This window comes from Leptonotus elevatus, chromosome 2 (assembly GCF_054856555.1).
Source record: "Leptonotus elevatus isolate MCC_2025b chromosome 2, RoL_Lele_1.0, whole genome shotgun sequence".
In the NCBI taxonomy this organism is placed as follows: domain Eukaryota; kingdom Metazoa; phylum Chordata; class Actinopteri; order Syngnathiformes; family Syngnathidae; genus Leptonotus; species Leptonotus elevatus.
The window spans coordinates 14,823,596-14,840,588 of NC_141240.1; the positions used below are offsets into that span (position 1 = coordinate 14,823,596).

Here is a 16,993-nt window from a genome sequence, read left to right on the forward strand (position 1 = left end):
CTTGTATCTCCCTATGACAGTTTTTCTCGATTGTTAACACACAATTTCTGGTACCTGAGACAAAGTTACCACATGTAACTCATGTACCAAATCCCTTAACCAGTTCCACTAAACCATAAACGCAATTCCTGCTTTAGACTCAGTTTGACGTTCTAAAACACACCTTTTTCAAAACACGACACACAATTCTCTGCATTAAGCACAATTTTTCATGAAGAAAAACACTTGTTTTCACAAAGAACACACTGCCAGTCAAAATTCTGAATGTACTTGCCTTGCTATACTCACTGAGTCATCACATGGTTTAACACCTGTACCACAGTTTTACAATTAGCAATCAGAGCTTTAGCATAAAAGAGCAACAGGTGAGTGATCTGGGTTGGAAAAATGGAGGACTACATTGGAAACAGAGGCAGAGCCAGAGACATTAGAGTGCGAGTAAGAGGAGGACGAGGATGACATGGACGGATTAAGTTGTGTATGTAGATGATGGACTGTGATGTAAAATGGTACTGCTCAAAAAGATAACTGTCCAGAAATGCCAGCATATCTGTGCGTAGTCTGATAACAATCTCACGACAAATATTTAATTCCCTGCGCAATAATGAGGTACCTTCATCAATAGGGTCATTGTCAAAAGGGCATGCCATGTTCATGACAAAAGTGGACCTTACGCTATAGACTATAGGCGTATTTACGCAAAAACTTGCCATAGCTGACTTTATGAATGAGGAAATGGGGCTGAAAGGAGGCGGGGACAGAGAAAACCTCGAGGTTCATTGTGGAAAACCTGCAACCGACCAGTTTTGGTTAATGTAACATGTTACTAGGTAACTGACCGAGAGCTTAAATTACCTCTTTTTATGAAACAAGTTAGAGTTACCTCTTTTTCTGTGTTTTCAATTACCTCCCTTTCTGAAACGAAAAATACAGAGTTTTCAACATTTCAGGGTTTCTTGACCCAGAGTTCTCACTAAACCTGCTTTGTGGATTATACCCCTGCCCAGAGATATTCTGTTTACAAAATAACACACCATGATTAAATGACTGAATAGACTGATTAAATGTGCCGCAGTACAACAAATTCCTCTTTTGACAAAATATGGAGTCATCAGAGGAGAGAGTTTTAACCGTCTTGGTGCCTGGCAAGATGGTGGCAGTACCCGAGGCTGCCTACAGGCCAGGTCTGCTCCACTGGAGATCCCCCAGGGCTTCTCCTCACCACCTGCTGTACCAGCTGTGATGGCGTCATGCCAAAAGATCCATCTTGAGCTTTCCGCCACGCACGACAAGGGGAGTAGAATTTGAGTTGGCCGCTATTTGTTTCTTTAAATCGTGATGTTACATTGCTGGGAAGCGGAGGGACTAATAGAGGAGCGTCCAGGGAGGCACAGAATATCATTTGCCTTTAGATTGTAAAAACTGATTTTAAAAAAATCTCCTTAACATCTGGGAAACACACAGATTTCTTGGATGTCGTTGATATAGACATTCTTTTTCTTTCTTTTTTTTTTACGGGGGGTGGGTTCACCTAAATCCCCATTGCCACAGTTTTTTGTGCTTCTCTATCCATAGCCATTCTCCCAAATGTGCCACTCAGCCGTCCATGGAACTCATACATAACAAGTCGTCTTTTCATGTTTGTTAGTGAGCTCTCATTTGGATGCTCATCGCAGGTGGGACTTCGCCTCCGCTGTGAAACACTGACATTTGACTCACTCATCACAAGAAGAAGAATGAATATTAAAGCGGTGCCTCCGCTTCCGTGCAGCTGACTGGCAGTTCTATTCAGGATTGTCGATTCTGTCACAGATAGGATGTAAGAAATAAGCAGAATTAGCATGAACCGTTCTGTCTGTGCGCTTGATTATGCTCGCATATTTTTACCGAGCACATGTAGTTGACAGCGTTAACCCAAATTCTTTAGTCTGGAAACATGAAACGCTCAATGAACTATCATTAAGACTTTGGGAAGTCTCAAAACGCATGACACGTCTCCCATATGCATTGAGAGAAAAGGACACTTGAAATGACTGAAGATTAATTGGTCCTGAATAACTTTTAAAAGACTTGATAGCATCTTCACAAACTATGGCGTCAACAGAAGGAACCAAAAACATGGTAGAATATTTTAAAAGTCTACTCCCACTAAACATCTGACGTCCAATGGACCCAGAGGCGGTTCTGGCTAGATTTGCTAGATTTTCAGCCTTAAGTGACAAAATAACAGGGGCACTTGGTGCCATTTTTAACTATCCTAATGAAGTTTATAGGCAAAAAAAAAACCACCATTGCAAAGCTCGAGAAGACGGAAGTGTACGCTTGTAAACCTCCGTTCACTCTTTCCAATTTCAAGACAGAAAAGAAAGATCCAAAAAAAAAAAAAAAAAAAAAAAAAAAAAAAAAAAAGAAAGATCCAAACGGACGTAAAAGAGGCTATAATGGAAAATTTCTTGAACACATTTATTTTGTCAATATCTTGAAACCGAGGGAGCAGACGGAAGCATCACGAAGCTTCCTAACTGACGTATGTGTAACAAAACTAATGAAGTGACGGTCATTTAAGAACCTGCTTCTAACCCCAATTGACCCCTTGAGTAAAGAAAGATCCTACCCGTCTCCTGATCGCGTCCCGGTTTTGTGTCCTCGATCCAACTCCCGGTAAAGTGCACACATTCAGCCATATTGGCTGACATGCAAGGTGGCCAAAGTTTCAAACCATGGGCTTCTTCCAGCCATCCGTCACTTGTCTTCAAGGGGTCAGAAATTACTTTGTCGCCAACGATTAACAATGACGTAGTCATTTTTCACAGCGTCTCTCTCTTCCTCCTTTGTCAATAAGACTGGCAGTTTTTGGATGGATGCAGCATATGCAAGGGCAGCCAGTTTGTCTTTCCGTTTCTGTCTGTTGCCGAATGCAGCCCTCGTAACAGACAAACCATGGCGACTACTAAAACGCTTAATTAAATCATCAACTTTCATGCGGTTGAAATCGTTTAAGTCTCTATTGCTTTCCCTTACTCTTGACTACTGTTTGGTAGCCGGTGTTGACTGTTGAATATTCTGCTGTTTCAATTTAATAATAACTGTTTTGATTTTAGTCATAACTGTTTAGATTTAGTCATAACTGTTTTAACTTACTCAGCAAAGACGGAACGTTTGAAGATTCTTTCTTCCTCTTATCTCACGTAATTAACCATCTGTTCTGGGGGAGAAAATGTGTTATAATCAATTCCTTTGTAAAGTTTTATTCTGCCTACAAAGGTGCCAGGATGTCTGGCAAACTGTGTTTCTGCCTGGTTGGCCAAATTGAGGGGGGGGGGGGGTGGCCGTGGCCGGGCAATGTGTCTCTTATCAATCGGCCATATGTTATTGTCTTGAGACTCAGAGGCGCCAATGCGAGAGGGAGGGGGTTTAAGGGCAGAGCAAGGGGAGGGGGCTTACGGGCAGCAAAAGGAGGAAGAGGAAGGGGAGGGGCTTTTTGGGATGCTGGAATTATAATAGCGACTACAAGTGGGAGGGACAAGACAGACACATGGGGAATTAATGGCGTTTGGTCATAACATGTGCTCTGTCCAGAAATTTCTGAAAAATAAAACTTCGAAGGAACTGTTCACCGATCTCAAGTCTGATTTCAGGAACACGCTGAACACTATTGGATTGTTTTTCCAACACCGGGTAACGCACCCCTGCCCACAATGCACTGCGCGGTACGAGATGCGCACTTCGCTTATTGACCCATCGCCCACTCCCATTACCCCCTCACCCCCTCCCTTCCGATTTGAGTCTCATCTGCAAGTTGATGTGACGATGAGGGCGCCCCAGCACTCCACTAATTCGACGTGGAAATGTGCGGTAGTCTAGCGAGTAAGCTAGCGAGTCTTGTTTAGATTTTTTGGGCGCCTGTACGCCACTGCGCCCTCCGATATATTGCGCCCTGGGCGGTTGCCCAGGTTGCCCATAGCAAAAACCGCCACTGAATGGACCAGATCCTGTCATTATGGCGTTGGTCGGCCGTTGACCGTATTTCTACATCCATATGATCGCCAAAATAGGTTGACATATGACGTCTAACCATGGCCTTAACATGGACTTTGATATGACGTCCCATATTCACAATGTGTGTACTTTGTACATGAGCATAAAAAAATACATAAACAAATTTGTATTTTGTTATTTTTTGGGGACTTGAAAGTTTACATTTTGACGCACATGTGGAAATTCATTCTATCCTGCATGTGGTATATATATATATAGGCTCCACCTCTCTAGACTGTAGCATCTGTGCATTCAAGAAGTGGTCCTGCTGACCTGCTCAAGGTAAATTGCATTAAACTGCCCCTTTATTTTCTTATAGCCACATTTATAACTTTCGTTTCAATGCTGTATTGTGATCTGAACTAGCATTATCAATAGCAGGAGGACCTGCTGAGCTCTTTTTTTAGGGCTACAATTTGGTCGATATAAAGCGCCAAAAGGACGTCCACTTGACCTGTTTTGAACCCGCTGTCAATTTAGCACAGACATTTTATATTTGTCACTAATCTACGTTGAAATTATGTTGACGAAATTACATAATCTGATATTGCAATCTGCACCTAAATGTGACGTATTTTCTACGTATGCCCATTACGTAAAAACGGCGTTGTTTCTACGTCGGCTTGCTCAGTGGGCTTGAACAAAAAGTAACAGTAACCTTTTTCCCCCTTCATCCTTCAAGTGCCTACGTTATGTGCCATGTGGCTTTTGGTATCCATTCCGGTTTGTATAGTTCTCATCTTTTTTAAATTAAGAGTTTAACTGTATGCATATACCTACTTTCTAAATGACAACAAAAAATTACTTTTTGGGCTTTGTAGCCTACACCCGGAGGGCCCTATTTACGTTCCCAGCGCAAGTCTAGCGGTGCACGTGGTTGGAGTTTTCTTTTTTTTGGTATTTTCGTAGATGGCGGAAGCTAGAAAGGGGCGTTTGCGCCATTGTGCACTAGCCAGATCCCGGGCTATCGTTTTATGGACATTACCGTCTCCTTCTCCATAGGTGTACACTCTAAGCTTAATATACGCTTAATGTCCATAATATCCCAAATTTTGAGCCGATTATTTTGATATTTTCTGAGATTGATGTGGGCATAAATTGAGTTGTACAGTGATTTTTTTTCTAACATCAAGCTTTTTCTTTATAGTGAATGTGTATGAGAGGAAAAAGGCTTAATGTAATAAATTACCATGGCTATTGTTTTGTTTTGATACAGAGGTTGAAGTTTGCATAAATACAGATTTGAATGTGAATTTTGGTGACGATTGGTCGTAGTTTCCTAACATTAAGCCACGTTCAGCTTTTTTACATTAAGCATTTTAGCAGGTCTACTTTCTGTGACCAAATTGTCACGCGTGTTGGGGCTGCAGCAACTGTGGCTGCCGGAAACACTCAGGCAGGCGTAGCTCAGCCTCTAACAGGGCAGACCAGTTAGACATTGGTTAGACAGAAATTGAGATGCGCCTGGTTTTATGCCGACGGTTGTTTTTTCTTCTTTGTTTTAAAATGTCTTCTTCTTCATTTTAAAACGATTACGATGAAGAAGAAAACAACTAAGAAGAACGGTAGCCATGACGCCTTGGTTTCACTTTGAGTAACAAGGATTTAAAAGCAGCAAGAATCCCCCAGGAGTGTACCTTTTGGCTACAATGTGATGCGGTATTGTAGTTAAGCTAAGCAGTTTTAAGATACTACTGTAAAAAAACACAACTTTTAACGTTTTTTAAGTAGCTGCTATTAGCCGTGTCGTCCTAAGCTTGTTCGCGTGCATAAACAGCATGATGCGGTCATATTAACTTCTGAAAGGAACTATTTACTTTCCTTAAACTGGCTGCACTGGGCTCCTTTTTGGGGGCCTTTGTCAGTAACCAAAAGGCACATTTAAACAATGTTCTGAGTTTCTGAACGAACTAAGTTAATCAGCACGCGCAAAAAGAACAGTAGAAAATTTAAGGAAAAAAAAGTAAAATAAGAAAATTATTACTTCAAATAAACAAAATTATCTGCCAGCAGAACAAGAAAATCTAACTTAAATTTACCTGTAAGATTTTTTTAAATAAGAAAATAATACTAGGCCCATATCAACCACAGTGGTCTTGAAAATAGTATTTGTAGACTAAAAACAAGTAATATTTACTTTTTTCCAGTATATATATATATATATATATATATATATATATATATATATATATATATATATATATATATATATTTATATATATATATATAAATAACTATTTTCTTAAAATACATATTTATATATATATATAAATAACTATTTTCTTAAAATACATACCGGTATTCATTTACAGTTTGCCATCTTAGCCTGAGTGTCAAGCAATTTCCAAATGCACCAAATATATTAAATATATTAAATAATTAAAAAAATATATATTTTTGGACTGATCCGACTTCTAAAGGAATAAATAAGCATTAAAACACACAGCGCGGGACCACTGTCAATGCTAAAAATGCTCAATTACAACTGCAATACTGTCAATATTTCAGATGGCAGATGGTCGTGATGAGACGATGACATGGCGTTCTGAAAGAAAAATATACATTTTCATTAGTATTTCTCCAACTAAAAATTTTTGTCTTTTACCATGAGAACTATTAAAGCGAAAATAAAGGCCGCAGTGATGTGAGTACAATCACTTTGTCAGCTGTCAGGCTCGAGCTTCAATATAGCAAGTGACAAACTGAAACCAACCTTGAATAGTTGGGCAACGATGTTATTGAGACCATTTGCCTTCCAGAGAAAAACGTTTCTTTGATGATGTGTAGGAGAGCTATTTTGTGACTCCGCCTCAACTGAATACTTTAAACCCCCACCCCCCCCTTTGCTTTTATTTCCGCCCCTGGGACAAGGTCGGCAGGTGGCTGTCACATCCACAGACAGACCCGCTGAGAGAGAGAGGGGGAGGAATAATCACGCACGATAGGATGCATCACTGCATTTCCTACAAGAGATCCAAAGAAGTAAATTGAAGAAGAACAAATGTGTCTCACGGCTGAAGACATTGACGAGTCAATGTGATCTTATTGAATGGCTACAGTTGAGCTGCAGACGGAAAATCAACACATAGCAACTGTTCGGACGAGTTGAATTTGTTTTTATTACTTACAGTGTAATTGACAGCTGAAATACTCGCTGACAAACTTTTGGAACCAACATGGGTTTCCACCGTCTGCGCTTCCTGGACAAATATTGTCACCAGTGGTGGTGTTAGTTTGAATGCAACCCTGTGCAAGACCCTTCCACGAAATGGCAGTCAGTATGGTTTTAGACCATTTCAATCTTCTTCCATGGCTCCAATGGATGCATTGACAAAAGAAAATTTGCAGTGAGCGTTTACATTGCCGTTCATTGAGAAGGCATTTAACACGATTAACCATGAGATATTGCTTAAGAAAATGGATCAGGATGGTGTCAGAGGGGTTCAGAAACAGTTTGTCCAAACAGGTCCTCATAATACAATGAATATTAATTGTGGGGTCGATCTTGGGACCCAAGCCTTTAATTTCTACATTAACGATACATGGAAATTGTCTAATATTTTTTAAATGATAGTTTTTGCAGATGACTTTATGCGCAGGGGGAGATTTGTAACCCCTATTTCTGTTTAAAATCGTATTTGTTTAAAGTAGAGTTGGTTTGATGTAAATAAACGTTAATTGAAAATTTACGAAAATAAGTACATGATATTAAGCTGTGCTGGAAACATAATCAAATATTTGTGCTCCAATGTATCAAGATGTATTGGAGTACTATGTAAAACTATATATCAGAATTCACTGAACATGTTTTACTATGCACTTATTAATCATATATGTCCTATTGTGTTGAAGTATGGGGGATCACTTTCAAAAGCCATTTGCAAAACATTTGCACTTTACAGAAAAAGATAATGATGATTCATCATGTCGGATACTTTTCCTAGAATTGTTTTATAATTTTTTTTAAATTGGGCATTTTAAAATTCTATAACCTCGGGAAATTCAAAACTCGCCCAATTCTGTTCAAAGCCTGGAATAATTTATTCCCAGGTGACATCTAACTGACTCTCGTGGTCAGAGGGGGAACATGCAATTTGAGAAGGAATATCCATTCAACACAGAAAAGTGAGAGCATCTTTGTTTGTGGTGTAAAATTATGGAATCAAATGAACCAGTTAAGAAAATCAAAATGTGTATTAACTTAAAATAATGTCAAATGAATTGCAAATAAACACTCTTGGCCAGCTATAAATTAATTAATTATTTTAGTTTGTTGATAATAAGAGTTGTACTTAATATGAAAGTAAAATTTGTTTTTTTTAATGATCTTAAATGTATGGATTTATGGATCATGTATGTTTTTTTATGACTCTTAAAGTTATTATGTTATTATAATGTAAAGGGGAACTGAACTTAAACTTAGCTTCTTTCCATCCCTTCTCGAACTTGCACGTTATTAAAGTGTGCCAATTTTCTCCTTTCCTCTATTATGTTTTTATTCTATTCAAACTATGACACTCAAAGTGAATCACCCACTTGAAACATTCCCTGTCCTCAGCGTCTTCTGCTCTAACTCCAGCTATCTGCAATCTTTCTCCTCTTTGGGTTTCCTCTTGGCTTCCTAATTGGCGGTTCCATTTCCAGCATCCATCCACCAATACAATAGATCCCGTTTCCCCTCCTCTGTACATCTCAATGTGGCCTCTCCAGCTTTGTCTGGAAACGTTCCAGTTATTCCTGATCCCAATCGATTCTCAGCACTCCGAAAGAGAATCTCAACATCTTCAGCTCTTCAAATCTACCTCTGTTTTCTACGATCTTTGCCGCCTCCAAACCATACAACATGGCTGGTCTTACTACTGGACTCCTATAGACTATTCCTTTCACTTTAACTGGTGCTCTTCTATCACAGATCACCCCAGACGCTTTCTTCCGCCAGCTCCATGCTGCCTGTACTCTCTTCTTCACCTCTCTGCCACACTCCCCATTTCTCTGAATAATCAAATACTTGGACTCCAGCACTTTCTCAAAACAAACAGTACCTCTTGTAACTAGTGATGGGAAAATGAAGCTTCATGAAGCACTTGTGATATTTTTTGACTCCCCTAGATGGTGCTCTTGGTTTAAATATAAAGGCTAATGCAAGGGAAATTGATTACATTTCCACTGCATCTTTCAACCAAGAGTGCCATCTAGAGGAGTCAAAAAACATCACAAGTGCTTCATGAAGCTTCATTTTCCCATCACTACTTGTAACCTCACCATTCCACTGGCCTCACTTTCATTCCCAAACATGTACTTTGCTTCACCAGTGTGTACATCCATCTCTAAGCTCCCTTCCAACTGCTCCCTACTCTCAGCGCTGATCGCAATTGCATCTGCAAACACCAAAGTATGCAGATGACATTATCTGTCAACTGCCTATCACCATAGCAAACGAGGAGCTCAGAGCCGACCCTTGATGAAGTCCCACCTCCATCTTGAAATCCTCTGTCACACAAGTAGCAGACATCACAAATGTTTCATTGTGCTCATACCTGTACATGTCCTGGACTAGTCTAACATACAGGTACTTGTCTGAAGCACATTAAAGCAGGCAGAGTGCCTGTTCATTTCTGAAGGATCCAAATGGCTATACAGGGTGAGCGCATATCTTTACTCATTGTTAGACACACACACACGCAATCGAATTCTGGCTCACCTCGGCGTGTGTTTAAAAGAAATATTCAAAGGGAAAAAATGAACGAGTTTTCAAACTAATCAACTTCTATCTAATGTGCTAAATGAGGCACTTCGAAAGGTTGACAGCCATCTTTGTTTACTTTTGCCTGGAAGGCTTTGAGGTTGGATCTCAGAAGTTCCTTGCAGATTATGTGTTTCTGCTGTGCAACAGCAAACCAGAGTTGTATTATTTATTTATTTAATTTTGATGTAAAAACTACCTTCTACCTAGGGCTGTGCAATTAATTAAAATGCAATTAAAATTTCAATTATCACACTCCATGATTCCCAAATCAGCATAATCGTAAAAAAAAAGATTAATAAAAAAAAAGTGAGTTGTTTAAATCTATACATTTGCACTTTTAACATTTTTTAAATAACTAATTTAATAAAATTGTGTTTCATCCAAAAGGAACTTGCATAATTATAGTGTTTCAAATCATTTTTGTCTTAATATTTTTTTATTTAATTTTTTACGTTTAAACATTTTCTTGTTTTGTACCAAAAAATCGTACTACTGCACAGTGCACATGCTGCATTCCAACTTCAAGTTTTTGCCAACGTAAATAAATAAAATTATAAATATATATGATTATAAATTCTGTTTGGTCCAAAAGGAACTTACATAATTATAGTGTCTCGTTAAAAAAAAAAAAATTGGTCTCAATATTTTTAAATGTGTAAACATGTTCTTGTTTTGTACCAAAAAATAAATGATCAGCCTACTGCACAGTGCACAAGCTGCACTCCAACTTCAAGTTTTCGCCAAAATAAATAAATAAATAAATAGATATATACACATATATATATTTATATATATTATAATAAATATATGCTGTTATAAATTCAATTTGGTCCAAAATTAACTTACATAATTATATTGTTTCTATTTTTTTATTGGCCTAATATTTTTCTCATATTTTTAAATGCTTAAACATTTTCTTGTTTTGGACCAAAAAAATAATCGTTTGAATAATCATGATTTAAATTTTTGCCAAAATAATCGTATTATTTTTTCGATAATCGAGCAACCCTACTTTTACCTGCACTTAAAAAAAAAAAAAGATCAATTGACATGTACATCAAACACCGTAAGACCCATGATGCAACAAATCTGCCGAAACATTTCAAGTGATGTAGCTGATTCAAAATATTGAACAGCTTTCATCAATGGCTCATTGTCACTTTGAGAATGTTAACACAAATAATAATTGAATAATTTATGTAAGAAGAAGACTACTCACTAGCAAGCTTGTTCTGAGCATTTGAACGGTCGTGTTTGTGAAATGGGAATTGTTTTCTAGGAGGTATTCATCAAAATTCCTTCTGAAAAATAGATGAAGAGAAGCAGCAAGATACAAACAGAGGACATTCAAAAACCACAGTGGCTGGGAAAGGGATTACTGTAATCCATTTTGTAAATCATCACTGACTTTTACAGCCAATTACTTTATAGGGTCTCTCTTGCCGGCTTGTGTACAGTGCCAAAGTCAGTTGAGTTGCCCATGCAGTGAAGCACAGTTGAGGAAGAAGTTGGTGTTCTTGCGGTGGTAATTTGCTTGCCAAGTTTGGAAAGTAATAGTATTGAGACACACACAAACATTTAAATAACAAATCAATAAAGAGTCGGGCTGGACTCATTACCGCACTCGGAATCTTAATCATTCATCTTAGCTAAGACAATCTGGACAATTTTATACTTCCGACTTCGTGGAAACACAAAGCAAGGCCCATAAAGGCATGAACATTAACGTAATCAATACAGTGCAAAGCCATACGACAAGTGAAATCTGCTTGAAGCTCAATACATGTTATATTTGATGGTGTTTCAATTCAAATTCCAATAAATACAAACCACGTTTGTGCCAATACTAATCTAAGGTGCTTAAACCAATAAGTGCACACCCTCTACTTCAGCAGCAATAATGTTTTACATGGCACCGAGGCAAGCACGACACTTACAGAGCCAGCAAAATTAATTCACAGGAGGAAAGGTGAATGTAATAAATGTCCTTTAGCAAAGTCGTAAAAATAAAAATAAAAATGGAGACAGCGACAATGGAGCAGGTCTTTGCTTACTGACCTTCATTCACCTTCATAATTCTTGGATCAGTAAACAAAGACCAAGCTAAATCACACTCACGGACAGAGAGTGATGATAATGATGAAGACCTTTGCCATGGAGGAAAGTCTGTTATGTGCCTGTTGCTGCTGACAACTCAAAACAAACCTACTGTAGATGAAAAGGATCTCACAGGTACTGTGTTTGTTAAAGACATGAAAAAATGTCCTTGGCAATGAATGCATGTTAAGCAGTAACAACTCACATGACTCCGGGATACACCACATAGCCAAAAGTCTGGAGATTGTAATCAATCAAGAGTTGGACTAACTTGCTTACCGTTGCATCTTTAACTGCTCATCTTGTAGAGACATTATGGACAATTTTATTCTTGCAAGTTTATGGGAATAGTTTATAGAAAACCATTTTGTTTTCCAGCAAGACCCCATGCTCAAAACAACAGTTCTTGTTTGTTTCTGGGGGGGGTTCTCCCTTCAGTCTTTTCTTCAAGAGGTAAAATGCATGCTCTGTTGGGTTAAGCTCAGGTTAGTGACTTGGCCAGTCTAAAACCTACCTCTTGCTGCATGATGAAGATTCTCCTAATTATTTTGGATGCACTTTTCTGTCAATTGCCAGACAAAATGGTTTTGTAGACTTCAGAATTCCTTCACGGCTGCGACCATCATAAAGTTGCATCATCAATGTGAGCCTGTTCCAGAACAAGTCATGCAAGACCAAGCCATGAAATGAGCTCAACCATGCTCCACAGAGGAGCTTGTGAGATTTGGATCATTAACATACCTAGTTTGGCCTTTTCATCACTACAGTAGAGCTTAATCTTGGTCACATCAGACCATAACATTTTGTTCCAAAACTTTTGTGGCTCATCTTTGTACTTCTTTGCAAAATCCAATGTGGCCTTACGATTCTTTTTCCTGATGAGTGGTTTGCATCTTGTGGTATGGCCTGTTTATTTATTCTCTCAAAGTCTTCTTCGAACAGTGGATTGTGATACCTTCACCCCTGCCATGTGGAGGTTACCGACTGTTGTCTTTGGGTGTTTCTTCACAGGTCTCACAATGTTTCCGTCATCAACTTGTGTTGATGCCCTTGGAAGACATAGTTGACGTCTGACGCTCAGTACACCAGTAGTGTTCTTTCTTTTTCAGGACATTCCAATTTTTATTTGCCACGCCCCGTGCTTGTGCAATAGCTGTCGATTTTCCCTGTTCTCTTCTCATCTTCAAAAAGGTTAGATTTTCTCCCATAGACAGCAAAAAGCAGTTTTCACAGGTCACACTCAAAGTCAAAAATGAAATGTAATGTTTAAGCAATCAATCTAAAAGGCAACAGCTGAGCAACTTCAAACACTCACTAATTAAATACTTTTGCTCACTTGAAGAAATGGGTGGGTTCAAACAAAATGTGCTCTGTCTTGAGCTGTTCAATACACCTCGATGTAAATACCATGAAATAAAAGTAGGAATTCTCAATTTTTGTCTCATAATTATCTTTTGATCTAAAACCCACCATTTCCGTATACAGTGCAATCAAAACAAAGGAATTGTTGTTTCAATACTTTTGGAGGGGCTGTATTGCATATAAGTGCAATTTGCAGATAACTAGCACTGAATTAATTAGCACTTCATAGTCCACCAACAGTGGGATTCCATCTTCAAAAGGTTTTCTTGCATTTTAAAAACCAAATATAAATAATTTTTTACGTTTTTTGATAAAAAACAAAAACAAAAAAAACTTGTTACAGATGGTGCAGTAGTAGGCCTACATTCGCCTGACTTGAGCGTGGGTTCAGTCCCACTCAGTGACTGTGTGAATGGGTGACTAGCGACCAGTCGAGGTTGCAGTCTGCCTTTCGCCTGAAGTCAGCTGGGACAAACTCCAGCTTCCTGTGACTCTGAACAGGATAAGCATTGTAGAAAATCCATGGATGCTCGGTGGACAGCTACAAAGTGCATTTTAGACAAGATACTCAATGTTTGCTTGAGTCAGAAGGAACATTCAATTCCAAAGCAAATTTGAAACCAGTGACAGTCTGGCACTGTACTGTTGAACCTCCAACATTTATCCTCTTTGATTATTTTACATTAGAATTCATTGATTCTATGTCAGGTAAGTAGTCTGTTACAGTGCAAGTCGTCTTCGTAATGTCTACTCAGAGCATTGTGGGATCAGTGCCACATACTTTATCACAATGAGAGCTCCCTGAATAAACACATCACAAATGGCTTTGCACCTATTTGGGTGTATAACCTCCAGCAAATGTTATATCATCATAATAACAATATTTCTTGAAAGAAAGAAAGAAGGAAAGAAAGAAGGAAAGAAAGAAAGACTGAATGATCCTTAGTTGGAGAAACTACTTTCATTAACATACCTAAAATAGCAAATATTTATCTCAGCAGCAGTGTTGCTTTCACCGACCAGAACTTTAATAATAATCTGTCAATCAAAGCTGAGCTACAGTACAGCTTTTTGACACACAATACACCGAACATGTTGCGGTTGTGCACTTGCATGAAATGTTGTGGTTTGTTTCAGTGTCAAGCCTTGTACAAATTTACTATGTGGATAAATAGCGGCTGGGCAAAAGAGGGCACAAGGTCGCCGCCCGACCACTCAGCAGTATCCCCTTGAAGAAGCCCAAAAATAAATTTTTCAAAATTCATGTAGGCTACAATATATCTATTTTTAGATAAGCAGAAGTATATATGTAATGATGAGTAAAGTGGTTTTGGGTCTGTTAGATTTTTGGGATTTATTTTTGAACTGGGGGGCACAAATTTGTATCCGCTAATTCGCAGGACCTAGGTAGGGCACTACAATTGGTGACAGCTGGATGTGACTTCGGCTCCATGGTGGGAGGGTAGACGACTTGTATGTAAACAAAACTGTCGAACTTCGGTAGTTGAGACTATTTGGGAATTCAGGGAAGTCTATTAAGACAACACCTTGTAGGAGAACGTAGCACTCCATGTACACAGTGAATGTACGCAGCACCCCATTGGCAAGACTACACAGTAAATTTTGCAGCGTAAATTTGACACTGGGTGGGGGGTCCTTGGGGGGCCTGCCGTGCCCCGTTCTGCTGCGTTGGGCTTGGGGCGCGGACTGTGTTGGGGTGGGGGCGCTCCTGGGTTTGCTCTTCGGCCGGTGGCCCGTGCGGGGCCTGGGGGATGTGCCTTGGCGCTGCCGTGGCCTGGGGGGAACCGGGGGGTTGTGCTTGCTCTGTCCTGGGCGGGGTCGACGGCTCCCCTCTTTGGTGGAGGTTTTCATGCATGTCAGATCCACCACACCAGCATTTATCGAAATTCAAACACAATCTGCTTCTTGTCGTTGAATCGGTGGAAGCTGATGTCTGTGGATCTCACTCGGCTTCATCTATCCATCCTTCCTTTCCTCAGTCTTTCCTTTGATCTCTTGAGGTCTCCCTAATTTGTTGGAATTTAGATGTTTCTGGGGTTGGTGAAAAATTCTGGTTGGTAACCCGGTGGGTAGTAGGCGATGTCTGGTCGGTGCTGGATTTCACTTTCCTTTCTATTTCTTTGGTCCTTCCTCGGGTCTCCTGACAACCTCACGACTGGCTGGATTTTGAAGTATTCGGTTTGGGTGAACGGTATGGGATTTTTGATAGGTTTTAGGTGAAGTGGTGAGCACACGCTCACATGCACACACACACCCGCACATGCACATACTCACGCACATACAAAAAAAAAAAGAAAAAAAAAGAGAGAGAGCAATGATGATGTCATGTCGAACCGGTAAGATTACCGAATGACCAATACTGAGCTCTTTCTAGAAATAATAATAATAATTAAGACGTGTATGAGTCATTTGTGTAATAATAGTAGCGCACAGCTTCATATATATCTGATGGTTTTTTTTGTAGTTGTCGCCGCCATACATCCAGGGGCGAGAAATCTCCACCTGCCGCCGCAGATGTGGATGCACCTAAAGAAGTTATTATACAAAAATCATTAGTTGTTTGAACGACTTAAGCAATTAAAAACATAGTGGTTCATTTTCCCTCACAGTTCTAAACTAACCAAGCAATTACTTATCACAAGTGACTGCAATTTGCTGCATTGCAGAACCTTGAAGGCAAGTGTAAATTGACCAACTAATTATGGTGCAACTGCTACTGATAACGTAGTGTCTGTAAGTAATTCTAGTTGACAGTGCTTCTCTTAATGTCTTATGCAAAGAGCACATAAAGACTTTTAGGAGGCCTTTTAACACCACCAAGTCTGGAAAGCAGGTGTCCTACCATATGCTGCATTAATTATACAAAAATCTTTAATGACTTATAGCACCACTGATTACCAAGCTGTATGGCAACATGCCCTCAATCCTTTAACTCTGGCCTGATTGATATTTATAGAAGAGATTACATCTTAAATAGCCAGGCAGAGACATGTACATAAAGTAGGGAAGTGGAATTTCTTGTTCTGGGAAATCCCATCGAGGCCATATGGCATTAAGCAAACATTTCCAAATAATAAAGAGCCATCGGAGTCCATTTGTGAGTCGGACTGTATTTGCATTTTTCCCCATCTCTATGTATAAGCAGGCATGACAGTCAGATGAAAAGGCTGATTTGTGGTGCACTACTGTAGTTAGTGTTAAAAGTTCCTCAGAGAGCAAACATCCACTTTTGAAATGTATTGTTCTGCTCTGTTCATTCTGCAGGCAGTGACAGGCCATGTAAGGTGACATGCAGTGTATGCAGAGCGCTGTCAATGAAGCGAACTTGCAGAAGCACTGACAGCAACAAGACCCGAGGCGGACTTGACCACAGAGGTACCACGAATCCCGAATATCACACGCCCACTCTCAGCCAGTCGTGACAGAAGACATGGCAGAAAAGCTACGGCTGCATCTTGTACTGCTGGATGAAGTAACATGGGGATGGAGAAAGTTGTTGAGAAAGGTGTCATTCCTTCTGCTCCACAATTCAAAATTGTTTGGACTCATCATGTTGTGTCATCCTCTGTATACCAACACTACCGTACCGTGCAAACTATTTTCAATCAAATGGGGTGTGTGCTGTATTTTTGTTGTTTAAATATTACTTTTATCTATGGTTTATATATATTATAGCTATAAGTTTCTAGCTTGTTAAAAACATATCTGTATATATACTCTAAAATGTTG

General features: G+C 39.3%; 1 long non-coding RNA gene across 1 annotated transcript in view; it reads left to right on the forward strand.

Annotated features, from left to right (window-relative positions):
• Positions 1-16,654, forward strand: part of LOC147178538 (uncharacterized) — a 46,490-nt gene extending 29,836 nt beyond the window's left edge. Inside the window, exon 3 of the long non-coding RNA XR_015094039.1 lies at positions 16,529-16,654. This is a non-coding gene — a long non-coding RNA (uncharacterized LOC147178538). The remainder of the gene's footprint in view (positions 1-16,528) is intronic.
• Positions 16,655-16,993: the final 339 nt, after the last annotated feature.